Source organism: Pogona vitticeps, chromosome 14 (assembly GCF_051106095.1).
Source record: "Pogona vitticeps strain Pit_001003342236 chromosome 14, PviZW2.1, whole genome shotgun sequence".
NCBI lineage: Eukaryota > Metazoa > Chordata > Lepidosauria > Squamata > Agamidae > Pogona > Pogona vitticeps.
In genome coordinates, this window is record NC_135796.1 from 19711622 (window position 1) to 19738426 (window position 26805).

The 26805-nt window shown below is 50.5% G+C and overlaps 1 long non-coding RNA gene across 2 annotated transcripts in view; it reads left to right on the forward strand.

Annotated features, from left to right (window-relative positions):
- The first annotated feature begins 322 nt into the window (after window positions 1-322).
- Window positions 323-26805, forward strand: part of LOC110083404 (uncharacterized) — a 34197-nt gene continuing 7714 nt past the window's right edge. Inside the window, exons 1-5 of one of the 2 annotated variants that reach the window (XR_013539262.1) lie at window positions 323-554; window positions 13108-13196; window positions 20161-20262; window positions 24400-24435; window positions 25546-25764. This is a non-coding gene — a long non-coding RNA (uncharacterized LOC110083404). The remainder of the gene's footprint in view (window positions 555-13107; window positions 13197-20160; window positions 20263-24399; window positions 24436-25545; window positions 25765-26805) is intronic. The other variant, XR_013539263.1, reaches the window with a different exon arrangement.

Sequence of the window (26805 nt, forward strand, 5' to 3'; positions counted from 1 at the left end):
ACTCAGGGCTCTGCATTTTGCTGCAAGGGGTCAGCTCCTGTCAGCAGACACAGAAAGGGAGCCAGCGTGCAAACTGAATGCCTGTGAAATTTGGGATGCACAGGACAGACCCCTCAGGAGGAAGCCTGTGGCTCTTGCTTGAGTCAATAGAAGTGCCAGCCTTGTACCTGCACCCAAATGTGTGGAAGAAGGGCCCAGGCCAATATGTGGAAGGGCAGGCGGTGGTGGGGTGGGAGAGGAAAGGTCTTGTCCATGTGCCAGAGACCATGAGTTGCTGAGAGTGATCAAGAACCATCCTTTTTATCTGCCTCTTTCCAGGGAAGGCCATAGGTGAACAGAGTGATGGATGAAAAAGTGAAACCGGCAGGAACATAAAGCAATACTGCCTACTACGACTTACTACCAGAGCATGGCAATGAAATCAGGAAGTGGGAGGGTCGGGAACTCACAGGAACAGCAGAGGAGCAAGATCACGACAGCCTCGATCTGCTGCTCGGAGAGGAGAAGGGGGCTGATCTCTACAGACTCTGGCAATGGAGCTACCATGTTTTCAGGTAAGAGAGGTAGAAGAGACAGACAGACGACATGGTGACATGGGTCTCAGGGACAGCGCAGGCCGGGCAGAGTGATGTATCCACCCAGCCATAAGCAGTTGAATGCAAAAAAGGACTCTGTTGGTGCTCAGAGGTATGGTCTGTTTCACATCTTCTGACGTCTTGCAGGGAGACCAGGCTGTGGAGATCAGCTCAGTTGCCTTTTCCTTTGCTTGGAGGCCAGTTCCTGAAAGGGGGCACATACGTGTATTTGGAAGGCCCCATGCAGCATGTGTGTGTGTGTGTGTGTCTTGCTCTCTCCCTCCCACTTTCTGTTTCAAGAGAAGCATTTGTTTTTATACCTGCTCCTGAGGGCTCAAGTGGCCCAGAGCAGGCCTCTTCGCCAGCTCAGTCTAGCCCCACTGGCCTCTGTGTGGATGGCCTTCAGAGGGGCTGCTGACACTGGTCTGCTACAGCCTGCTTTGAAAACATATCCGAGACAGTGAGTAGAAATTCTCATTTTGGTGGCGCTCCCCTCCATTAATTTTCCAGTTGTAGTACATTACTCATGGATAATTAAGAGTGAGCTATTAATACAGCGTTTAATATTCAAGTGCAGCCGAGAGGAGAGGCCAATAAGTCAAGAAATTGCATCCTCCCAGACGTCCGGGTTCCATGATGGGATTTCTCCCCCTCCCCCTCCCTCCTCCAGCTTGGGCTCTTGGAGCAGAGGGCCGCTTCGTCCATTTCAGGGAGGGTGGGGGCTGGGGACCTCATTTATTGATAGAATACAAATAGGTCATTAAATCAGGGGAAGAGAATGGAGGAATGAATTGCCAGCCACTGAGGGAGCCGACACCATTCATAATGGTAGCTATCTTGTGGAGGAGAATTATGTGAGATTTTTGCAGGGGAGAGTGTCTTAAAATTAATGAGTCCAAAGTCCATCGTGGAATAAAATGCAGGCTGAGGGGCAGGGGGTAACCAAGGAGAAATGAGGAACTGGTTCGGGGAAGAATTGGGAGCCAGGAGAGAGGGCGGCCTGAACAGAGATGATGTTGGGAGAGGGAGGGAGGGAGGGAGGGAAGGAGGGAGAAATGGACTGGCTGGTCCTATGAGTAACACGGGGAGATGAGCTGACGTGGACATTTGATTCTCTCTATGGAACCTGTTGTCCAAATGCTTATCTGAATGGAAAATCTGTGGTTGGGTGTCCCGGTTCATCCATCCATCCCCTCCCCCCTCCCCCAAAGCAAATTCCAGCAAGGTCAAAATCCCAACGAAGACTGCCACTTGACACCAGTGATGAAGGAGGGGCCTCCTGGTCCAAGGAGACACAAGTGCAAGGGATGTCCGGATGTCAGGGCAGCCTTTGAGACAGGGGTGCCCTGTGTGCATCAAGGACCCCAGGACAGGAGAAGACCAGGGCGGAGACTGAGGCACCCCATAGCTGATGAAGACATCTCCTGCCTATGGAACATCTTAACAGGGAGTCCCTGCGTGGCTGCCACTCCCCTGGGCAGATGAGAGGGAGGGGCTGCAGCTCCGTGACAGAACCTCTGCTTAGCCCGATGATCCTGGCAACACATCTAGATAAGGCTAGGGAAAAAAATCCTGCCTGAAGCTCTGGAGAGCTGAGGTAGCGGCCAGTCAGTGTTGACTGACGGTCCCAGGCTGGATGGAATCCAAGTCTTGCTCAGTAGAAGGCAGCTGCTTCGGTTCCTGTAATGTTTGCACACCAAATCTTGTGGGCAGCCTGTGGCACATTCAGTGTGGCTATCCAGTCCTCTGAAGCCAAGCCTTCTTCATGAATAGAAAGAGTGCGTAGAGAGATGTTGTTTATCCCCTGTGGCCTGCACAGGAGGAGTGCCTCTCGGCCTTTCCTCTGGCACATCCAACAGGTTTCTCTGGTGGCCTTCCTCCGAGGGTAAGGCAGCTCTCATTGTGATTGTACAAAGTCCCCCAGCAAACAGAAGACGGCCCCAGAGCTGTGTCATTCATGCCGGCACTCAACAGGGACTCCTCCTCGCTTGGATGATGCATTCTCTCTCCATAAAAAAAGCCGTGGCCACAGGGAGCTCTGCTGTTGCCAGGAGCATCCCGTGAAGGATGGAGGAGGCCTTTCATAGAGGCCCTTTGACCATGTCCGGTGTGTGTGTGTGTGTTTGTGTATTGTGGAGGCTTTGTTGCTGAAGAGCACTTCCCACAAAGGGGCAACTGAGGAGGAGCAAGAGTGACGGACTGACGGGTTGCAAGCTTTCACTGGGAGGCCAAGGGGGTCGCTGCCCTCCTCTCTGCTTTGCTTTGCCCGTGTCTGAACTGCACAGAGGGTCAGGTTTTCAGCCATCTCTGGCAGTGGAGGTTTCTGGACAAGCAGGCGCTAAGGAGGAGCACCACCCTACAGGAGCCCTGGAGGATTAAGAGTGATGGCACAATCTCACGAGTCACGTAGAAGGATCTGGTATTAAAAGCATGCCCAGTTTTGTGCATATTGAGCGGGCCAATAAAAGCACAGCCTGAGGATGGTGGAATAATTCCAATAGACTGGATTGCCTGACTTCGCTTCACGTCCAAAAGTCAATAGGGATTTGCCTACAGCCAAGGCCCGGAACCTGCACAGATGCCCCGTGAGCCTCTGCTTCTGACGGGAGCAGCAGCCAGTTGGCAAGGTTCCCTGCTCCCCAGCTCCCTGCATCTGGAAGCAGGCAGCTCTGTAAGGAAGCACATGCTTCCCCTCCTGGGCCATGTACGCCCAACAGTCACTCTCCGTGAGCTATCCTTCTGACCTCAGCTGCAAGATGGTTGCTCGTTGGTCCTCTGGGATGCTTCCCCCACCACCCTGTCCTTGTGATGTTTTTTTTTCAATAAACCAAAGCATCCTCTATCTTCTTGGACATCACATGGACACACAGACGCAACCATGCACAGGTTCATCAGGCCTGGACTGGCTCTCTTGGATCTGGCACTCTGCATGAGTGGATGAGCTCACAAAGGAAGTGAGGCAATTATGAAACTTTGTTTAGCTTTATTGCTTAGGTAAACAACCAGGGCTAACTCTGTGCTGTCACCAGCATCCCATCCCATCCCATCGCATGCTGACCCATGAAAGGGCATCTGCAGATCAATTTTGATACTGGAGACCCTCCAGCTCACACCCTCTTTGGAAGGTCAGACAGCACTTTATGTTTGTTTTGGTGGCTTGCTGGATTTCTGGTGCAAGATAATTAGCAGTGCCAGGCTGGCTTCTTCCTTTGATCTGAACCAAAGCCCTTTTTCTATGGACAAAGTAGCAGGAAAGGAGGGAGGAAGACAGGTAGCAGGGAGGGGGCTCTGCATTTCTCCCCCAGGTTGCCTTCGGCTAGAAAGCAAGTGGAGCAGCTGAAGGCCACATCAAGAAGCTCCGTGGTCTGAGACTGGAACAGTTGGATTAAGGACTCCTTGAGATAGGTTGTAGCACACGAGGGTGGCTAGCCGCCTAGTGTCCTTTAGCGAACCCTCCTAACAACTGAAAGGTGGTTGCCTGTGAACATTCCTCTGTCAGAATGGGCTATGGGGGGGGGACCAACCCAAGGCTCATTTTAAACTAGAGAGCCCATCAGAGGGAAGGAGATCAAGGCCAGGAGCAGCACCTAGACGGCAACAGGACCACACAGGTCTCCTGGCCACAGTCTTCGCCACTTGTGTCAGGAAATGCATTGTACTTCTGTTCACATTCTAAACAGTAATTTTAAATTGGCACAGGCCATTTTATTCAGAGTATTGTCCTCTTGTATCCTCTTTTGGTGGTGCATGAGCTACCCACCCTGTGCCACTCAGAGGATAAGGCAGAGAGGCTGCAAAGGTGAGGATTGAGGTCTTTTGAGCAAAGGACTGGGGTTCCTTGAGTTTTAACTGGCTGGGGATGTACTTGGTTTGGGTGGAAGGAGCTGCTTTTGAATGTGAATTTTGAAATGTTCCCAAGGTATCACAAAGGGCCAAGGGAACCACAGCGGACAAAGTCTCTGGGTGGGCCTTTTCTACTTAGAGCTGATGGTGGATCAGGGGAAATTGCAGGCTGAGCAAGACTAGCTAAATATAGGCTCCAGGAGGGACCCGGCCTCTTGGCCACCAGTCTAAGGTTTCTGTGCCTCCGGGTCCTCTGCGCCTGGCAACGGGCCGGCCCCCAAAATACTTGCTGCAAATCCCACTCATAAAAATTCCCCAGAGGGTGCCAGGAGAGGCTTCCAGAGAAGCAGCAGCCGGCTAAATTAAGAGGTGTGAGTTCAGAGCCCCCACACTAAGGGACTGGGATGGCTGCAGGAGGCCCTCCGTGGGCACCCACGATGGATCCCCCTCACCCTTTTCGTGGAAAACCAGACGATAAATAAGTGGTCTGGTCAGATCATTAGTGCTCCTATTCAAAGGCAGGCCATTCCACAGAAGGCCAGTAGATCCTGGGCTCCTGTTCCCTGATCCACAACACGCTCTCAGCCCTTTCTGATACTAAAGTGTTCGACATGTTGGGTGGCCACACTCACCTCCAAAAAGGATTCCTAATTATGCAAAATTGCACATGGTGATTTAAATATTTGGTTGTGGAAGTAGATTATTCTTTTTTTTCCATGGTGGATGATGGGAAGTTTCAGGTCTTGGACCTCCCTCCCCCTTAGGGTTTGTTGCTTTCCAAACAGATGTGGCTCACCCTTCCGAAAGAATCCCTGTTCAAAGAGAGGACTGTTCTTTGATAGCCCTTCAAGTGGAGGAAGGTCCTCTGTAAAAGAGGAAAAGAGGCCAACCTGCTGAGGGGTCCATCATCCCCTTGCCCAACCTCCCACAAGATGCCCACTGTTCTGTGGATGAGGCAGCAACCAGGGTGCCCCACGCTGCGGGAATCTTTAGGGAACCACTTGCAGGCACACGCTGAGCATTGGAGAAAGCGGAGGGGCCCTCTGTGGCCCGGGACCCACTCCACCGATTAGCTAGCCAGACTCTTCATCCAACCCCAGTGGAAGCTGTTGTTCACCCCGCTTCCAGCGAGAGGAAGGGGTGCCAAACTTCCAAAATGGGTGGCATCACCAGAAATGGGGGTGGGTGGTGGGTGGGGGCAAGAGGTGCCTCTGCCTCTTTGCCATCTAAGGCTCGGCCTCCAACCCACAAACCATGCCGGAGGCTCTTTCTGCTGCTTCAGCAAGCCCCAGAGGGCACCTGCTGTTCCCCACAAAGCCCCCTTTGTCCAGGTAACCTGATGCCCAGAGAACTGTGGAGGAGGCTAGCCCCCACTGCCTGTGGGGGGGGGAGGTGGTGGTGGGAGGGAAGGCTGCCAATTCTGTTCTTGGGCGTCACAAAGGCAGGGGGGTGGGGGTGACTTTGCTGTCTGCTCCATTGAAATGCACAGATTCCAACCTCCCCCCCCCCCTTTCCTCTATACCCTCAGGGTCAGATCTCCCTCTCTGCCCCTCCTCCAGCTCCCCTCCTCTTCTCAAGCCTGCAAAGAGGCCAGAACAATGCAGGCCTTGTGAGGTTGCAAAGGCGGGGGGGGGGGGGCATCTGGGGCTACAGGAGGTACAAGGGTGGGAGCAGCCCCCTCTTTCTGCAGGCTCCCTTGCAGGTTGTCAGAATGAGGCTCAAGCAGCCTCTGCAGCCTCCCGTTTTAGGAGAAAAGAGGGAGCAGCCTCATCTCTGAGGGTGACCCTTCAGTAGCTCTGCAGTGTCTTAGGCAGAAATCCTGGAGATGCGGGGTGGAAGGAACGCGGCACATTTTTGCTGCCTGAGGCAGAATAATAAGCAAAGCCCTAGCCCCCCCCCCCCGCAGCCTCTCCAGAGGGACCCACTCAGGATATCGACCCCAAAACCGACCCTGCACTTCATGGAAAGCCCACAAGCATCTCTTTCTGGCAGTGAAATACATATAGATATAACTCAATAATGGACCTGTGGCTTCTTCTCACCAAGTCCCAAGGGAACTGTTCAGGGCCACTGACTTCCCCAACCTCACAGTAGGGCTGGTTGCAGAGGGAACTTGTATGGTCTAAATGAGTCCTTGGCTCTTAAACAGCGATCCCTCTGTGAGTTAGTATTCTGTTCAGAAGCTGTAAAATGGACAACAAACAATGGGGTCTCTGGCCCATCTACCATCACCCTCCAATGAAGGCAGCTGAGGCCCCCTCTCCAGCAGAGACCCCCTTCCCAGCCCCGATTCTGCATAGGAACTAGGGACCTTGCAACAAATCAGCTGGAAGGAGAGCAGAAAGGGGTCTAGCAGAGGCCAAGGTTCCCAGGTTTGTTCTTGGGAGTCCTGATGCTACCCCCTTCCACGGATGCTCTTTCGGGAATTTTCTCTCCACCCCACACAGCATCCTCTCACCCAGGCACAGTCTCTGGCTCAGTTACAAATGTCTGCCTAGTCACATCCTGCAATTGTTCTGTGCTACTTCTTGGCTTGAGGACATTGCCTTGTTCCCACCAAGGCCGGGTGGCTTTCCTCTCTGAGTAGGGAGGAAGGGAGTGCCCCCCACACCTCCCGAGACAAGCCAGTGGTGCTTTGGGCTTGACCCTGAAGACTCAGCAGTAGGAACAGCTGAGTCTCTACATGTTCTCCAGTGGAGGCATAAGAGCCGCCAGCAAACAGAAGAGCAAGACCCCCTTCCCTTCCCTTCACTCCATACGTCTTCCCACAATTACCCCATAGCAAAGTTTTTACATGTTTTCTGCCCTCTGAAGTTTTTGCTGGCATTGAGGCGTTGTTTTCAGTACACTTTTCCAGATCAAGGAGGTGTGAGGTCAGGGTTGCCTCTGAGCCTGTACATAACGAATCCCCTTCACCAGCCTCCTTGAAGTGTTTGAATTAGGAGATGCTGGGGCTCCAGGACAGAGATTTGCGGGCTGGGATTGTGAAGATGATGACCACAGCTAGCTGGAGACCCATTTCTGTCGGTCAGAGTAAGAGATACAGGAGCAGACAGACCAACAAGCTAACTTCCCAAAAGGCAGTCTCCTATGTTCCTATGGGAAGGGATGCTGGACCAAAGAAAAGTATATACTCTTATAGGTGGGAGACATGCATGGTGCCTCCTGGATTGGACTGGGCTGTCCAGAATTATAGAATGCAGAATCCCCCAGCTGGGAGGAACTGATGGAAGTGCAAACACAAGGATGATTTTAGAAAGCCTGACTCCCACCCTAGCCCCCACCAGCCCCAGCCAGAACCAATGCTCTCTGTCCTGGAGGAAAGCGGATGGGGCGGCCGGAGTGGCTTGGCCAGAGCAGGCCTGGGCTGTCTCTCTCCCACTGCCTGCATCCAGGCGGTGACAGGCTCTCACTAAGTGAGGTAATAGGCAATTGATTTTGTTCCGTTTTGCAGTGGGCAGCAATAAATCAGCCTCTCTGTCAGAGGGTATTTCATGTGTTTGGAGAGAGCGTGCCAGCAATTAGGCAGCAGCAGCAGCAGCAGAAGGCTTCAAAGTTGAGATGGAGGAGGAGTTGACGGGGCCCTTCCAGAGCAGTCCTGGCAGCTGCAGGTTGTGGCTTGCTTGCAGCCTGGGATAGTGGTTGGTGGGGAGGAAGGCACAGCAGGCAAGGGTGGGAAGAGTCCCTTCCTTCCTTCCTTCCTTCCTTCCTTCCTTCCTTCCGTTCCCCTTTTCCTCTGAGGTCAAAGGGGCCGTTGGCCTCTACAGTGTCCTTTGGACATCTTTCTCCTCTGCCTTTGCTCCAAGGAGGAACTAACCAGCCCAAACCAGCAGCTCCATGGGGTCCAACTGGCACCAGCCTCCACCCTCCCCAGTTGCGAGAGAGGTGTCACTTTGAGTTAAGTCAGGCCAACAGCAGCTGAGGATGCTTTCCGCTTCCACCCCCTGCGGTCACGAGATTTTGCTGTGCTCCAAAGACAATGTGTTCGACCCTCAAGTGCCCTTTGGCGGGAATGCCATCATGGGAGAAAACAACAACCAACCAACCCCCACCTCCTTGAGTGTCTGTGGAGGGAAGGGGGAGGCTGTGCCATTGCTTTTTACTGGGGAGTTCTTCTGTGCCTGGCCAGAGGGTCTGTGGTCCCCTAGGAGGGACAGAACACACACATCACCCTCTTGTAATCTGCAGAGAGAAGCAGAACGGATCTGGGTGGGATGTGTTTGAGGCAGATCGGCAGGACACCGAGATCTGGGAACCTCAGAAGCAAAAGCCTTTTGCCCATATATAGCGCTCTTTCTGCACTGAAACACTTGGCACAGACACGTTCTGGAAAAGGGAACAAAGGTTAAACTTGTAGCCAGAGACAGATCAAGTGATAACTGCCTGGTTGCAGTTATCCACGAGCCGTCAGCCTCCCACTTGGATAATTCCAATGTGTTATATATGGGATTACCTCTGAAGATGGCCCAGAGGCTTCAACTAATGCAAAACAGACCAACATGGCTGGTTACTGTGATAGATTGTTTTGATCATATAAACCCAGCAATGGCCACAGGACAACTGCATTGGCTACCGGTCAGTTTTTAAGCCTATTTCAGTGTGTTGGTGCTCAATAGGAAAGTGCTAAATGGCTAAGGACCAGCAGTCTTGAAGGCGCACCTGCTCCCAGACCTTCCTGCCTGATTACTGAAGTCTTCTCCGGGGGCCATCGCTCTCTCTGGTGTTATAGGTGGCCGTAGGGAAAGAATGGTCCCTGCTGTAGCTCCTCCATCTGTGGAATTGCCTACACAAGACTGATCTCCTTGGCAACCTCTTTAGGAGTTTTTAGAGGCCAGTCAAGGACCACCTGGGCATCTTGTCTTCAATTATACTACTGGTACTCCCATTTACGCTTTTATTGCTGTCACATACTGTCTCAGTGGCCTAAGATTTTCACGTTCTGATTCAGTTCGGACTGCTTAATTTGGTTTTATTGCGTTTATTCTATTTATTATATCTCTATACCACAGCATCTAGTGACATAAAAAAATATAAAAAGGAGGACAACACTCCCAAGAAGCCAAGATGGTGGCAATGGACAAAACACAAACTAAAAAATACAGTATAACACGCAACAACAAAATCAGTCAAGCTAAGTATCAACCCAAATCCCCCTCCTCATTTGGTAAGACTTTCTAGAGAACCTGGTTGACCACATTGGTGTGTGGATGAACACTGTGGTCCGTTATCACGTTGTATGGGGCTCGTTGGAGTTAGCTAGACAACACTAAAGTGCATTAAAGTGTACTGTGTCATTAAGTTATTCACTGTCAGAAGAGGGACCCTTTTTTTTCACTGAACAACTTTTTCCACCACTATCTGTAGATTTGTAAGCAAAAATGCTGCCCAGTGTGCTTTCAGTACTTGAGTTTTTGCTGCTACTTGGAAACTGGGGGCAGGCAGGAGCTGTGCCTGCTGACTGAAACTCTTCTCTAAAGCTCTCTCTCTCTCTCTCTCTCTCTCTCTCTCTCTCTCTCTCTCTCTCTCTCTCTCTCTCTCTCTCTCTCTCGGCAATGTTATTTAAGTCACCTTGATCTCCCCTTTGATCTCCTAGGCTGCTTAAGCTTGCTGTATGTTCTCCAGCTGTTAGTTAAGTGTAATTAGTTGGATCAATCTCAAAGTTCATTTTGGGAGTCAGAGTTAATAATTAATTACCATTTTCTTAAGAAAATGATCAATCAGGAGATTTTTCTATCCCACCCCCCATCTCCGAAGATAATTAATCTGTTGATATTAAGGGGTTTGATGTCCAATTTCTGTACCTTTGCTAACTGTAATCTAAATCACTTGAAGTTCAAATGAGGGATTGTACCCTGAATTCCAGTGGGCACATGAGACCACCCACCTCAGCTTCCCTGGGCAGGCACTTCACAGGGCAGAGGCTGTCTTCTGCCTTCTTCTGTCTTGAGAAGCTGCCTTATCCGAAGAGGTGTCTGCTCCAAATGTTTTCCCCCTCCCACTTCGTTTGATACCTATTTTTATATTGCATGAATTGCCAGAGTCTCAACTCACAAGGTTTTGGGCTGCCAAGCTTTTTCAGTACCACTTGGCCATGGCTCATTGTACTACTCAAATGTGGCCAGCCTGCCTTATAACTGGGGCAGAACAAGGCAGTATAGTTTGTCTGTTCCTAGAAGGGGTCCTCCTTGCAGAGAGAGAAGAGATCTGCCTGTCCTCATGGGAGCTTGCTTCATTCAGCATGTCACAAACTAGCTTGCTTTTGCCTTGTGATTGGTCATCAGCAGCTAAACATGAGCTTCATTTGTGAGTCTGATTGCTCAGCCTTGGGAGTTCTGAAGGAAGGTATCTTTAGGCCTCAAACAAAAAGAACATATAGTAACTTTGTAATTACTTTGGATCTGAAGTTATGCTTATTTGGGCAGTGAAAGGGAAGCCTCTTTTCAAACCAGCTTAGGGACTGGAGTGTCTGCTTCGTAGTCAGGATGCTCCTCCAGATGAAAAAACTTGGCTGAAGCAGGAGAAGTTCCCCACCCACTGATTACAGCAGCCTCTTGCCGCTTCCAACCCGGGACCAGAGTGAACACTTTGGAAATTCCAGACAGAAAGTGGGGAGGCTTCATCACACCCTATAAAGATGTGGGCTGGTGGGGAGGGGAGAGGAACTTGTGTCCTTCCCACCATACAAACAACAACTTGCACTTTTATCGCAAGGAAAGCCCTTATGAGTTTGGATGTTCTTTGGCTGAAAGACAGTGAGGTGAGAGCAGAAATCGAGGAGAGAGGGAGGGAGGGAGGGAGCCCAACCTGGCACTTGGCCCAAACTTCTGTTGTTTCCAGAAACATCTAATTGATGAGGCCATAAAGCAATGTTATGTTTCCCTGACACAACAGCGACAACATCCCTTCCCGTGGTATTAATTGTCAATAAAAGTTAAATGAGGATGCGAGCCAAGATTGAGTGGCACTTGGGCGCTTTCGAAGCCTGTGCCCTGCCGTGCTTCGGCTTCCGAGCCCACCAAGCTCATTACGGTCCATGATGGCGCTAATGCTTTGTGCATTAATCTGTGACATCCCAGCTTTCTCCAGAAGGAAAACAAGGGGCCAGTCATAGAATAGGAGGGAGAAGGAGCCTCAAAGAGTCCTCTGTTTCTCCCACTGCTGGTGCAGGAAATCTCCAGCGAAAGCAGGCTTAAGAGTTGACCATCCAACTTTGGTTTAAAAATCTCTGATGTAGGAGAAACCACCACCACATTCTGATATTGCCCGTTCCACTCTCAAACAGCGCATACCACGAGGAAGTTCTTCCCAATTTTTCCTGGAATCGCCCTTCTTCCCAATTCAGCCCAGAGGTTCAGTTCTTACCCTCTGCAGTCACAAAAAAAAGCTTGCGCCGTCTTCCATGTGACAGTGCTCCAGATATTTGAAGACGGGTATGTTGAGATTTTGATATGAAAATGTATTAAATATATAGTTAAATGTAAAGTGGCTGGTTTTTACCTTAGTCACGGTACTGATTGTGTTCAGGTGTGGGTATCAAGGATTAAGACTTAATGTTGTGCAACTGGTATACATGATGAAACTTTGGGTAACAGAAAATGAAGTAATATATTTTCTGATTGGTCACAGAACTGTACATAAGTCATGTGTAAAATGAACATCTTTATCTGCTGTAAGTCAGATCATTTTTTCCTATGCTGTGTGTTGCTTCAGGTCATGTTATGCTGCCAGGGGAATGTCTGTTCTCTATGTACATATGTAAATAGACGAAGTTGTTGGTTTTACTGTCTCAGTGTCATAAGTATATCTGCTAACCAATATCTCCTTACTCTGCTGGTGTTATGAGAATACACGTTATAATCAAAATTATCAACAGGGGATCCTATTACCTGCCATCCGCCAGCCTCTTCTGGACACGTTCCATCTTCTTGACCTCCTTCTGGGACTCTGGTGCCCAAAACCAGGCACATGCTAGAGCAGGAGGTTGAGGTTACTTTAGAGGTCTTTTGAGGGGAGATCTACACTGGAGAAAGACAGCAGCGGGCACCGCTCCTTGAAATCTGCACCCACCCATTCTGCCTTGCTCTGCCTGTGTTATATCCCTTGCCATATTTTGTTGTCTGTTTTAGCTTTGAAGTGCAGTTCCTGGGATGCAGGGTGGCCATCCCAGCTGAGAGTCTTCCACTGCAGGAACTGCAGCCAGTAAGCAAAGGAAAGCTGGTGGAAGAGGAGAAAATAGAGGAGAAAACAGGCCGTTTTAGCAACCATATACAGCCCGCCTTTCCGGCATTCCCCCTTCTAGTGCAGGACTGTCTGCAACATGTAGCTGGGCTCAGAGAAAGGGGGTTCCTGCCACAGTTTGGTAATTCCTCTATTGTCCCAGATGACTTTACTCTTTCTCTGGCACTGTGGGGTATGGCAAAAGTCAGATAATTCTTCCATGCAGAAGCAGCATGGTGCACCAGGGATGTATCTGGAGGCTTCACAGATAGAGAGTGCTGCAGATGTATGGAGACTGCCTCAGCAGAGGGAATGGTACTGCTGCTGAGTCTCCTATCCCCAGCCTATGACCTACATTTAGTGTCCCAGTCCTAGCCTTAATTCCAGGTCCTGTTGCTCCTCAGTGGGGCAGTGAATGACACTCTGTGCAAGCTCAAAAATATTCTCATTATTGCCCCTTCCCTCTTTCTAGATTTAAGCCTTGACATATGAGCCAGGCTCTGGTGCCTACAATCTGTGGCTTCCTTGAAGCAAACTGGCAACAGGAGGACAGCCAGAGAGGTATGACTCTTGGACATGTTTGTTTCGGGTTTGTGCATGAGAGGGAATTCTTGCATGTAGCACGTGCCTTCCCTGCTTGCTTGTGTTTCTTTTCAAGAAGCTCCACGAGTGGTTCTGCCCCCTTCACTCCCCTGCTCCTGTTTTGATCTGTCTCAGTTTGAAAGCCATGGGAGTGGACCCATTCGGCACTCGTCAAATCCCTCCTCCTCCTCCTCCTTCTCCTCACATATTCTACCGGATGCACCAGCATCTTCCCGTTAGGAGGTGCTGACAAGCAGGCTCACTTGGGGTGATTAATTGGCAACTCAAATTAATCACAAGCCTCTTTGGTGTGGCTGCAGCGGAGGGGCGGCCTGCTGCTTGAGATATAGACCGTTCCACCAGTTGCATGAGAAAGACCAGAGACCATTACTGAGCACATTTGTCAAGAAGTCACTTCCCTGCCATTGTGGTGGCGGTGGAAAGGTCAAGCGACTTTGTTATTCTTAAGTAGGGCACCGAGTGAAAACTCAGATGCCTTCAGTGTGCTTAATGTGCCAGTTAAGAGGCAGTAATTTGAGTGGCTGGCATGGTGTGGGTGGGGAGGGTGAATTCCTTTGGCTCCCCTTGTAAGCACTGGAGCTCCAAATGCACAGGAAAAAAGGGCCCAGAATTTTAAAAAATTCAGGACAAAGGATTGTACTCTCACTCACTCCCTCTCTCTTTCTCTGTATGGACTACAGAATAGCAGACAACAAGGGAATGTTAGTTAAGTAAGGGTGCATGTTTTTGTACGAGAGAGAAGTGGAAAAAACCAGTTAATATGTGACATATGATGTGGAAGGTGCCTACTGTTCTCTAGAAAAGTCATTTTTAAGTGTTCTGGTGGCATTACGTATTTTATAGATCCTGTTGATAGACTGTGAGTTTCAGCTGTGAGCAAGCTGTAGGTGGTGTGTATATCGGCATTGAAAAGGCACAGAGGAGATACTTTTCTGACCTTGTTCAGTTTTCTGGCTTTGTCTGGATGCATTTTTTGACCCTGCGTGGATGGTGTTGTTATATACTTCAGTCACTAGGTGGCACTGGACTTAATAGTATCTGGGAGGAGTCATGCACTTGCTGAGTCTTGTTGGAGAAAAACTGCAAAGACTCAAAGCGAACATCTTGCTTCTCACAGGATGTGTCTTCTAAGCTTTACGTGATGAGGTTTCACAATGTGTTGATGTTCTATTGTGACTCCCATCTGTTCTCACTGCCGTAGCTAATGTTTAAGGGGGTTGCAGTCAGGCACTATCCCACTAGACCTACTAGTTGGAATGGTCTCACGGAGTAGCTGTCAGAGTAGGATCCTGTGGTGCCATTTCCTACATGGCTTCGAAGCCCTGGATCAGGTTGTCTTGCTTGTCCAAGCCTTCCAGTGCTCTAGGTCTTTGGAACAGGAAATTCCACGGCATTCGTTCCATCTCTGCCAAATGCCTCATAGTAATATTCTGTGATCTTATGCAGACTTCCATTTGTTCAAATGTGTTGCTGCAGTTTTTAAAGCTGGTTATTTCAGTTGTTGTAGCCCATCCCTTTTCCTTCCTCAAAGCAAGGCCCAGGCACAAGAGACTGTCCTTCTGTGGCTCGTTGGGGGTCCTTCAACCCTCCCGTTTGAGGCTGTGCCCAACAGAGGAGGGACGCTTAGCCAAGCCAGGGTCATGCATCTGTATCAAGTTGGGCAGACAGGCTGCGTCCCTGTTTCTGCTTCTTCCCCAAAGCAAAGAGACGAGAGTCTTTCTGTCTTTTGCCACCATGTTGGTGTCTTCCTGCCTCCATACCCAAGCCAGGGCTCCTAGTTGCCACCCAGGTGTTTTATTTACCTTGTTAATCCCTAAGGGAGGAATCTTAATTACTTTAAATTACTGTCGGAGAAATTAGAGTGGTCAACAATTCATCACTCTGATTTCCCATCCCCTCGTACCACCCACCCACCCACCAAGAAGGTGCAATCGGCAGCCAAGGCAGCAAGATCTATTATTGATGAACTTTGCGGAGGCCCACTAATTAACTGCAAACATACACACGTACATCCTAAGCATAGTGTTGCTGATGTTTCTGGCAGAGAAATAAAGTCAAAGAGACTGGCTGAGGAAGTGCCCCTTCTCTTTTTGTAAGATAGCAGGGGTATGTCAAGAGGTGGCGGTGCCTAAAGACCCTGGCTGACTTCTTGAAGAAAAGACATGCCAGTAGATTTCCCTGGAGGTGAATAACACATGGCTTACTAGCAGGGTTTGGAATGTCACACCATTCTGGCTGCCACCTTGGCAAAAGGACTCCACAGCTTTGTTTTGTCCTTAAAATTACTCTTTGATTCCCCCTCGTGGCGACTTCTGATACTACATTTTGAAAAGAATTTTAAGAAAGAAGCAGCAAATAGTCCCAAAATGCGGCTTGGGACTGATGAGAGAATGATGTTAAATGATGAAAAACATTTGCTAAAATCCTTGTGCAAATGCCTCAAAATGTACTTAAAAAGTAACCAAAATGGAATGTTGCCGTTCCTCATTATGCTCCTTTCAAAACATAACTTAGTCACACTGTTGTTGCTGCCCAAAGTAACTTGTTGCAAGTAATGGCAACATTTCTAACTAATTTCTGCCAAGCTTTGTTTACCAAAAGAAAAAGAGGCAAGAGACCCTCAGAACATCTCTAGAAATCAAGGAGAGCAGTAGCAACAGCACGAGGTTTCTTTGCCACTGGAGGCTAGTGGCTCAGTGACTTGCTGTGGCAAGTCATTCTCAGTTTCTGCAAAATTTCCAGAAATGTAGCCATGCTAGTCTGTTCCTCAGAGAGCAGAACAAACTGGGTTTGAACTTTGGAGCAGCACGAGATCGGCTCGCATCCAGATTGCTATACGTTCTTCAATGAGCTGCTGTTCTGGTTTCTGTTCTCTTGCAAGAAGAGAGCTGCGCTCCGCGACACTGATTCTCAAGCGTCCTTGAGAATCAGCTACACAATTCTCCCGGTTCACTGGTCCTGGCCCAGCCTAGCCAAGCTCGCCCCTCTTGCCTGAGCTGTCAGATGCTGGCTGTGCCGAAGAAGACCCACCATCTTGTGGGGCCTCTGCTAAGGCCACCGAGTGTGTGAGTGACTTTTGCTCTCTGCTGACGGCCTCTCTCTGGGGCAGCCCTGAGTTATAGAGCTCCGGTACTCATAAAAGATAATCACCCTTCACGGGTGAAGTCGCCTCCATTTATGCCAGCATGGAGGAAGGATTGATGGACTGTGCAATTAAAAGCACAAGATCTGTGGGCGTCTTGGGGGCTGGGTGAGATTTATAATAAAACAGGAACTCTGTGGCATGTGAAATCCTGGAGTGCAAGAGACAAGACTTTGCCTCACCTTTGGTTTAGCGGTGCCTACCCTTCTTCCCCCCCCCACACATTTGCAGCATGTGTGTGGGGGGAGCAGAGTTAGAGGAGGACATGGAAACTTGCCACCACCAGGGCTGGGAAAGAGACCGTGTGGAGAGGGAAATGAGTTTGACTGAAGTATGGGGCTGGGCCCAGCACTCCAGAGGTGCGCCCAGGGCCTGGGGGACAATGTGCCAGATCCCTTCTCTCTGTTGGGAACAGCCACCCATCTCTCCTCCAGATGCCCCACCTGGTTGGCGCTGCAGGGGTGAAAAGGGTCCACAGAGCACCGGAAGGGACAGGGACAGTGGCCACGAACACCCAATCAAAAATGAGGATAAGAGAAAGCACTAGTTAGCAGAAAACACTTCTTAATGTAGTGGTACTGATGCAAAATTAAAAGTGTATTTTAAAATTGTTTTAATGAATTGCAACACATCTCACTTGAGTGTGGAAAACAGTGACCAGGTTATCTGTGGTCCTACTGTGAGTCTACCTGTGGATGTTGGGTGACTCTGAGGTTCCTGATCTCCCTCCTTCTTGGTTTCTTGGTTTTTTAGATCAAATGTGTAGTGGGCAGCCATGCAAATGGAGCACAGGTTCAAGAGGAGAAATATCTCCTAGCAGCCCTTCAAACAGAGGACTGTTCTCCCTAGAAGAGGAGAATGCTTTCTGTGCCAAGAAAGTGTGTTCTGGCAGTCAAATCTGTGCACGCATGTGTTTAGGATGGGGCAGGGCTGGCAGAAGATAGGAGGCGAGGTGGTAGGAGGCTGAGAAGAAGCAGAACAGGAGAACCACCCCTGGATCTGCAACAAAATCCTCACCTTTGCCACCTCGCTGAGTAGGCCTGGTCCTGAAGAAAGAGGGGAGCCTCCCCAGGCACTCCGAAAAGCCTCTCCATTCCTTCTTTCTCCCCAAAGGCTCCACCTGGCTTGGTGGAGCCTTGGTTTCCCCAGCAACTGGTGGGGGAAATTGTTTCCTGCCAGAGGTGAGAATACCAAAGGCTTCCCCTTCCTGCCCCAGCAGGCCCAGCTGAGAGAGCACAGTCACGGGAGGGAAGCGCTCCAGGTGCAGCAGGGAACGAGGCGGAGGTGGCGGGTGCGAGACCCGATGCCTGGAATTGTCTGGAGGCGGCGACCAGGCTGAGGTTGTGTCTGTTCTTGCATTTCCTGCCCGGAGGGTTCCTCTTGCCTGCTTCCCCACAATCCGTGAGTTCAGTATGCTGTGTCTCTCTGAAGAAGGTTCTCCTTGGAGCTTTCGTTCTCATGAAGGGGTGGGGGGTGGGGGTGGCACCTGGTTGGGAGGCACCCACCTTCCTGCTGGGCTGCTGAGCATCTTTCAGCGGTGTGGGGAAAGCCCCATCGGCCAGTGCACCCTGAGCAGGGTCACCCACGAAATGACAAGCAGGGGCCATCGGGTGGCATGAAGGATAGCTTTGGAGAGGAAGCTTTCAGCTGAGCTAAGTGTCCCATCTTCTGAGTGGAAGTGAGGGTCCATTAGTCAATTGTCTCCTGAACCAGGCCTTGGTCTGTAAGTGGAAAAGATGATTTTATGGCCCCATAAATCATCAAACGTTCAATTAAACAAGTGCTTTAATTGTTCCCTTTCCCTGTCCTTCCAGCACCCAGCCTCAAATGACACTTGGGACCTGACGCCCAGGTATTGACTCTGTGGGCCCCCCTTCAGCCAAGGGCAGGGATGGAGAGGTTTCCATTTAGGGCCATTTGCAGGCAGGGGGGTACTCTAGGATATCCCGCCCCCCCGCTCAATGGACCACCTTCTCTGAAGGAAGGATTCCTATACAGAAATGTGGCCTGGAGGGTGCCTCCTCAGACCGCCCCCGCTATGTCCCAGGGGGAAAAAAAATCCCCTTGCACCTGCTGTTGTGTATAACCAAAAGTGAAAAAACAAACTCTCGTTTATCTAGCGAAAGCCCCACCAAATCAAAACAAAAACCTGCATTGGCATCTTAAAGACTAAATGTTATAATTCCAACACAACCTTCTTATTCTCTGCTCCTTATTATTCTTATTCCCTTCTCTGATGCTGCCAGGATGGGTCCTTGGCCTTTCACAAGCCGACAGCTGTGGATTTCCTTCCCCTGCAGCCGCCTGGGCTGCTAAGAAAGAGGCCCCTATCCTGTCCCTCCAGGGAGGGTGAAAGGGGGGGGGTCCTCGTGAGGTGCTGGCCGTGGAGGGAAGAGAGGAGATGCAGTCCGGCCCTTCCCGAGGTCACCGGCTGTAAAATGACTCGGCTTCTCCGGGCCCTGCGAAGAATCCCCACGGCCTGCCAAGCCAAACAGTCGGCTTCCCTGCGGCTGAACTGCATCCAGACAGACTGGGCCGGGCTCCAGCCTGAGGTCAGCCAGCCAGCCAGCCGGCTGGCCCTGGACGAAGCCGGCCCTCCAGGCTGGAGGAGAGCAGTGGACTGTGCAGTGCAGCGCCGGCCTCTGCCAGTGTGTGACCAGGAGAGGAATGGGCCAGAGGAGCGACTCTGACATGTTCCTAAGAAGGAAGAATGCAGAGTTTCCAGTCAAGCTGAAAGACGGATTGGCTTCGCCAGGAGCCTCCATCTGGCAGCTCCAGAAAAAAAAGCCGTGGTGGAAAAGAGAAGAAAACAATCCAGTCCTTGGAATATTCACTCGGGAACAGTTTGGGCGCAGCAGGAAGCTGTTTTGACTGCCCCGCTCTCCTCGATTTGCTTTCCAATTTTTCAACAAGTGCTGCCATCGGCCCAAGACACTTCCCTGGTCCCGGCTGCATGCGGGCCAACTAGCTGGTGTGGTGCACGTGTGAGTGGCTGTTCCCCCAAGGAGCCTGTCTGTGTTAGGGTGGGGGAGCACCTTCCAGATGCATCGGTCCTCACAATGCCCTTGGGTACGGAGTGAAAGGTGGAAAGCTCCTGGAGGCGGGAGCGAGAGAGTTTTAAATATTTTAAAGCCATCATCCGGGAGCTGCCCACCCGTCCCCATGCAGGACCGTCAGCCGTCAAGACGAAGAGGGTATAAGGTGCACCAGGAGGATAAAATGGAGTGGAGAGCTGTGGGTTGATCAAAAAACTGAGACAGTCCTCAAACCACAGACCTCCTGGAAGCGTTTCAAGATATTATTATTCTTTATTATTTCTCACTTTTCTACCCCACCTTTCCACTACAACATTATGCTCACGGTGGCTTACAGTCATTGTAAAACTTAACAAGTACAGTGAAAGAACAAATTTATTCTTGCTTGGGTGGATAGAATACTGGGAGACAACAGCAGGATTTGAAGCTGGGACCTCTAGTGTGCAAATAAAGCTCATTTGTACCCAAGCGTAGATTAAAAATGCCCATAACTCCCTCAGTCAGAGAATGGTTCCTACAGATGCCTCATGCTTCTGTGTATCTTGGGGGAGATTTTCTGGGGCTCTTGTGCCCTTAATTAAAACATTCAAGCATTCCTGGTCTGCACCTCCCTTATGTAGATTGCTACTGGGACATTATCAGCAGTGCATTGCCCTTTTAGTTGCTTCAATGCCACATTCTGAGAAAAAAGGCTTTAATTAATCCACTTTTGCATCCCCTCTTTGCATATTCCCCCCCCCTCTAGCCAGGAAGTCAGAACACCATGGACAGCTGCTGATGGGAAAAGGGCTTCCATATGGAATACACATGGCAGGAGAAAGGAGACAGGGTGGAGTCAGCTGGCAAGGTAAGCTCTGCCCTGCCCGCCCTCATGGTGCTGGTTTGGCTCATGGGTGGCAGAACCAAGACGCTGAGCTTGGCTGTTGGGTGAAGTATAACACAGCAGGAGAACAGAGCAGGCCAAGGGGTAAAGGGCCTGTTTTCAGATGCAATCCTAACCGCACTTTTGCCCACTTGGGTGAAAGGCATTGGTTCTCACTTTGAATTCTGGGGATCATTTGTCATTCTGCAAATGTGCATCTCAATTACTGCAAAGCGGTGTCCTCTTTTCATTCTCCTTTTTAAGGGGAGCACAAGTGGCCATCCTAGAACGAACCTGGCTTCACAAGGTTGGTGTACCTGTACCGGCAGCGAGGGGGGGGGGAGAGGGAGGGCTTTTTCCCCCACTTCCTTTGGCAGAATTAGCTCCAGCCCTGAGAGATAGTTTGGGTTGTGGGGAAGGAACACTTGGGTGGAGGGTTGTGGGGCTTTCTCTTCTTTGCAAGGCAAATAAGCCCCAGCCCCCTCCCAATGAAGCTCTCCTGGGGCAATTCAGAGAGTATCAGAGCAACCCAGACTGTGTTCCACTGCCCCCCCGCCCCCCTCCAGCCAGCTCTCTCTCTTTTTTGGCAGCTTTTGCCACATCCAGTCTGTTTAGCATCAGCTTAGCCCCATCGCGGCAGGCTGGGACCTCCGCATTCGAGGCTATTTTTGCATTCAGTTCAGTTTTTATCATTTTAAGGTTCACGCGTTTCTAATTGTTATGAATACCATGGTAAAATTAATAGTTCTATGGTTGGTTTATTACATTTAGTAAAATTATGGGCATGTAATGTTTGCCAAGAAAAGACACTGCACAGACTTTAATCATGTAAAGATGATAATTTAGTTGTTACACTTGTTGAAATGATGGGATTAATTTTTTTTTAAAGTTTGCAAGCTGCAGGAGGAAGTCAGGAAGAAAAACGTTTACTGAGACAAGCAAAGTGAGGGCTGCTAGCCATCACCGGCTGACCTATGGATGAAGGGGGAAGAGCCTCACCAGCCTCTCCTCCCCCAGGACACATGGGGGGGCATCATGGTCACTCTGGATCCAGGGTGACACCACCCTGAGATGGATAGCAAAGTTTGCATCCTACTGCTGGTTCCATTCTCCAGACAAGAACAGGGCATTCTGTAGAGACTTCCCCAGAGCATGCCAAGTTTTTAAGGAGGGAGGGAGGAAGCCTGCAGCCATCTGGGGGTCTCGGACTTTGTCTGCACTGAAACTGTATGCTGATTCCAAAGGGCACATGATGCCATGCTTATTTACTGGGCCACAGACTTCCTTCTGTATTGCTGTCTCAGAATAAGTCCTTTTTACAGCAAGGGCCCCCTGCTCCTTTAATTAGAAGTTTCCCTGCTCCATCTTTTGCCTGTAGCCCACCAGCTGTGGCACTGCTGATGAGTTGCCCCTTCCTTCCTCTGTTGTAGAAGAAAAGAAAGGAGGTGGCTCCCCCCCCCCCCGTCTATCTCCTTAGGCTAGGGTCATCAAAGCCGTGATACCTGCCCCGGCTAACTCCATCCAAATGTCAGGAGGACCGTCTCTCCCACAAACCCATTCCTACACAAACATTTGGGTGAGCAGTAATCATGTAAGGTTCTGGCTTGTCAGCTCAGCCCCCAGAGTAAATAAACTTTCCCCTGAAAGGAGACGAATTGGATGCTGTAGCTGCCAAACCTGGGAACGACTCTGTCGGAAAACGTTAGGCCTGCAGCTCACCCTCGTGGCAGCGGCAGGCAAGCGAGAAATGGGGCTGCCGGCTCACATTTGACAGAGAGGGATGCCTCGGCTAAGCGTTTCCAGCAGCCGACTGGAAAACCAGCACCTGTGCTCCAGCAAGGGTTGGGGGGGCACAGGGGAGGACCCCCAAGCAGGCTTACTCCGATGCATGCCTAGCAAAGAGGGTGAGCTGTTGCCGAGGCCTGGATATAGTTTTTTTCCCTTTGGGGAGTGAATTCCCCCCCCAGAACCTCTTGCTTAGACCATGTGAAGAGGATGGAGTTGTGTTTCCTAAGTCACCAGCACCCCAATTCCTGTAGGATTTGGGGGCCCCACATCAGAGGCGCAGTGTGCAGCTTTGTGACATCCCAGGGACAGGAGAGGTAAGATTTGAGAGGAGGGCCAAGCCTGCTTCCTTCTGGTGAGTCCCCAGCTTTGGAGGCAAACCCAAGGGCCTTGTCCTCTTGTCCTTTCCTCCAAATGGCACAAGGGGCCCCATGGTTGGCGCATCAAACAGTCAGGGGGGAGGAGAGGGGACTTGGGCGAAGCCCATCCAACGCAGCGTGGGGGACGAGGCACCCAAACGGGTTGAGCCAGAGAACTATGCCTGCAGCTGGAAACGGATGGCATTCAGGGCCCAGGGCCCCCTCCCCACAATGCAGAAGTCAAAATCATTTTGTTTGTTTGTTTGTGTGTGGGGGGGCTGTTCCCTGTAATTCACACACAGGGGCTCTTGCATCCAGAGAGCATCAAGCTGCCTGCGCAACCGCAATACTCTGATGTAAGGGGCACAGCAGGCGGTGCCTCACACATGCCAGCTGCGGTGGGCCAGTGACCACTGTTTGCTGGTGGTCAGAAGGACTCTGTTTCCCTTGGTGGCCCCTGGTCTTTCCAACAGGACTGGTGGGACGGGGGGGGGGGGGCTAGATCCTTATGCTTTGGGAAAAAGGGAGGCCGAAGGGTGACCCAAGCTTCCCTCCACCCCCACCCCCACCCCCCGCCACCCTTGTGCTTTCTGCCCCAGGGCCAGAGGGAGCAAGCCGCCGAATGCCACTAGGCCAGGGGACAAGGAGCGTTTCTCCTTTTTCCGCTTGGCCACCAGTAAGGATGTGACTTTGGAGGGGTGCAGGGGCACGTTCTGAGCGCAGCAGGATAAACAGCGCGGCTCTGCATGTCTGCGAGGGCTCTCCTGACATCCGGACGGCTCAAGAGGCAATTGCCTCTGACAGGCCTGCTTATTCCCCGCCCAGCTGACCAGTTTGTGAATCGATGCAATGGAGGCGAGGATCTTGCCACTATCAGATCTCATTAAACCAGCTCCCATTCTCTGTTTTAGCTGTGTGTGTGTGTGTGTGTGGGGGGGGGAGAGATGGCTCCCAATGGGGTGTCTGTCTCTGAGGAGATGGAATTGTGTTCAGCTAATGATGTTTCAGTGGGGGAAGGCCGCTATACCCCTACATTACCTGGAAATGCAGGGTCTGGCTGGCTGGCTTGAAAGGAGACCCAGTGGGCTCTGGGGTGCTCTGTGTCTCTGCCCAGACCAGCCCCCTTGCTGCAGGACACCCGGAAAAGATCCTGGTCCTCTCAGACAGGCTTGCTGGCCAGCCGACTGGCCCGCAGAACCCAACCAACGGCAAAGGAAGCTTCCGTAGCTGCTCAGAGCTTGGTAAAGGGAAGACAACGCCCTGATCCTCCAAGCAAGTGGCCGTGCTGGTAGGGGGATTTTGAGCATTTGAGGGCAACGCTCATCCAGGCCCTGATCCTGTGCCATGAATCATCTGTGCAACATCTCCCAGGCCGGATATTGAACATGCACTGCCTCCTCTCTTGGTGCGTAAAGACTATTCATTAAATTCACATCGCTTTGGGCTGATGGGGCATCGTGACAAGGAATTTCTCAAGTCCCAGGGCAGTCCTAATTGGTGCTAGCTGGTGTGCACCTCAGCTGCAAAAAAGGGAAATGCCAAACTCTGCCCCTCACCTCTCTCCTGCAAAAGTGACCCTAAAAATAAAGCACGCTTTTGTTTCCTATGAAAGAGCCCAAAAGAGCTTGGAGAAATACGCTGAGATAGGAATGGTGATAGGTATAAAATTGTTCTGGCTGACAAAGGTGGAGATGGAGGAAGTGACAGCCGCATGCCGTGTCTTCTCCAAGAGAGGGAAGCCAGCCGGGCCCCATCTTTGCTGTCCTTTCACGGGCAGGCAAAGACGTTTCTCTTCAGGCAGGCTTTTCCTTTTAATGACCGGTGGTCTGAGAGGAGCTTTTACATGGATGGCTGCACTCGGTTTTAAATGTGTTTTAGTACTGATTTTATTTGCCATTTTTAATAATAATACTTGTTTGTTTCCTTTTTCATATATGTATACTTCCTGGTTTTGGCTTTTAAATATTGACTTTCTAAGGATGCAAGCCACATGGGGTCCTTTCTAAGGAGAAAGGTAGGATAAAACTATTTAAAATAAATAAATAAGGGATGATGGGAGAAGAAGCAAGGGACACCAGCCGCACTAGGAGGAGCCGTCTAGGGAGAAGGAAGGCCAGGTCAGAGCAGAGAGTAAGAGAGAAAATCTGCAAAAGCTAAGGAAGGGCCTGTTCCTTCACCACCCTCTTCCCAAGCAAAGCATCCATCTTTCTTGGAGAAGCTGCACCCAGTCACCTCCGACGGGCACAAACAGAATTCCTAGCCTGTTTCGTCATGAGGCCTATCCTGCTCCCACATGAGTTGACCGGGGATGTGGCCTCTTTGTGGTCCCACAGTTCTGGACCTGCCAAATGCATAACAAGACAAGGAGGCCAGTAAATGGTCTTTGAAGGGTCTTTCACAAAGGCTGGGTCTGCCTCCCCTCTTAATCTCCCCTCTCACCCCCCCCAAAAAAAAACAGTGCAGAGGGTTGCCTTTCCAGGCAAAATGGTCCCCACTGGAGCAGTGGGCGAGTGACGGCCCAGCCCTGGTTGTGTGAGGTGGAGAGTGGAGAACGTGCCCAGAAAAACAAGCGCCTGCTGAGGGGACAGCTGGACACGCTGCTTCAGCTTGGCCAGCCTCCCACTCTTTGGAAGCTGTAAAAAGAGATCTCTGCAGCCGCGAGGTGGATGGAAAACGTTGCCTCATCCCTTTGGACTCCTTGTGGAAACAACCGTACACACACACATGGAAACAACCGTGCACACACACGCACACACACACACACACACACACACACACACACACACACACACACACAGGGCGAGCGAGCGAGAGAGCTGTGTCACAACAAGGCTGAGAGGGGAGGGGGGGAGGAACTCGAGGCGTAAAAGCAGGACTTGTTTAAATTGTGTGAAACCTCAAATAAATCTCTGAGGATCGGGAGGAAAGGGCCCTGCCTCAGCCACGCAGGCATCCTTGCACTCCACCCAGGGAGGGATTGGAAGCTGCCAAGGATGGGAGAAAGGGGGGGGGGAGTCTCGCCTCACCCCACCTGGATTGGCACAGAGGAGACCTGTGCCAAACACATCTGGATCCAGAATCTCTCCCTCTCTCCCTCTCTCTCATTTGCTTTGCTTTTTTGCAGCACAGCCATGACCTAGGGGTGGCAGAAAATCCTTGCCTGTTTTTAGAGGCCTTTTGCAAAAGCTCAGGTGCCAGTAAATTTCTCCAAATGCACAGGAAGTGGGTGCAGAATACGTCACAAATCCACAGCTCCACCTAGACTCAGCTGAGCAAAAGCAGCCACATTGGCCACAAGGAAAATCCACAGTCCATCTAGATATACTTTGATTAAGCCAGCTTGGTGAGTTTGCAAAACTGCATGTAAGCAGATGATATACATATTGGGGTGTGGAGGGGAGTTGGGAGTTGAGCACTGATTCTTAAGTCACAGAAGATGAAATGTGAGAGATATAAATCTTCACTTTTCTGATTCTCAGCAAGGACCGAGAAAGCAACAAATGGTTTTTGTACTACGTGATGGTTTGTGGCTCTCTAGACCAAAGAATGAGAATGTTTTTCCTTGTGCCAGTTAACACAAAACTAGGCAAATAGTGCTGTAATGCAAATAGTATAAATTGCACAGAATGGGAATTGTTTGTTGGCTTTTTCTGTGCACTTCTAAAGATCAGAGGCCTTGGATGGGGTGTTCGCATCTCGTCGAACAATCGGCCTATTATTCTGCTTTCTGTGCACACTTGGTTTCTCCAGGGGAAATGATGTTGTTTTTCTGCAGAAACAGTTTGAGAAAATTCTGGAGCACTTTGTGGGGGGAAAGATGGCATCTCTTGTCTTGCTCTCGGCTAAAGGCAAAGAATCTCACAGGGCTTGGCCATTCCTCAGTGAGGTATCTTCTCAAGTTGAGAAAAGTGACGAGAAGTAAAGAATTTAATGAATGTTCTGTTCATTCCCTAGAGGGAGGTGGCTGCAGGCATTAAGAATTCAGCTCTAGGAGATACTGGATGGTTTTGAAGTTGCCTTGGCTGTTGTCCTTGGTTGACAACGGCCACCTACCCCACCTCTCATAATTCACTCAGGGGGCCTGACAATCCTAACCCATCTTCTTGACCACTCTTGTCTTTCAGCATTTTGTGCCCTGTGTTGCTTTGCATGTGTCGAAACCCGGTTCCCTAAGGTCCGAGCCGTGTGTTTACGATCCCTTGGGTTTGTCTGGTTTTCTAACTCCCCCCATGAGGATGGTGTGGCTCCTGCCATCAGAGGCCCAGAGTTTGAGGGAAAGGAAAACTCCCAGGCTGGCATCACAGGAAATGTGAATGAACCCTGGATTAACAAGTTCACACCAGGAGACCCTGGATATATTTATTTCTTATCATTTATATCCCAC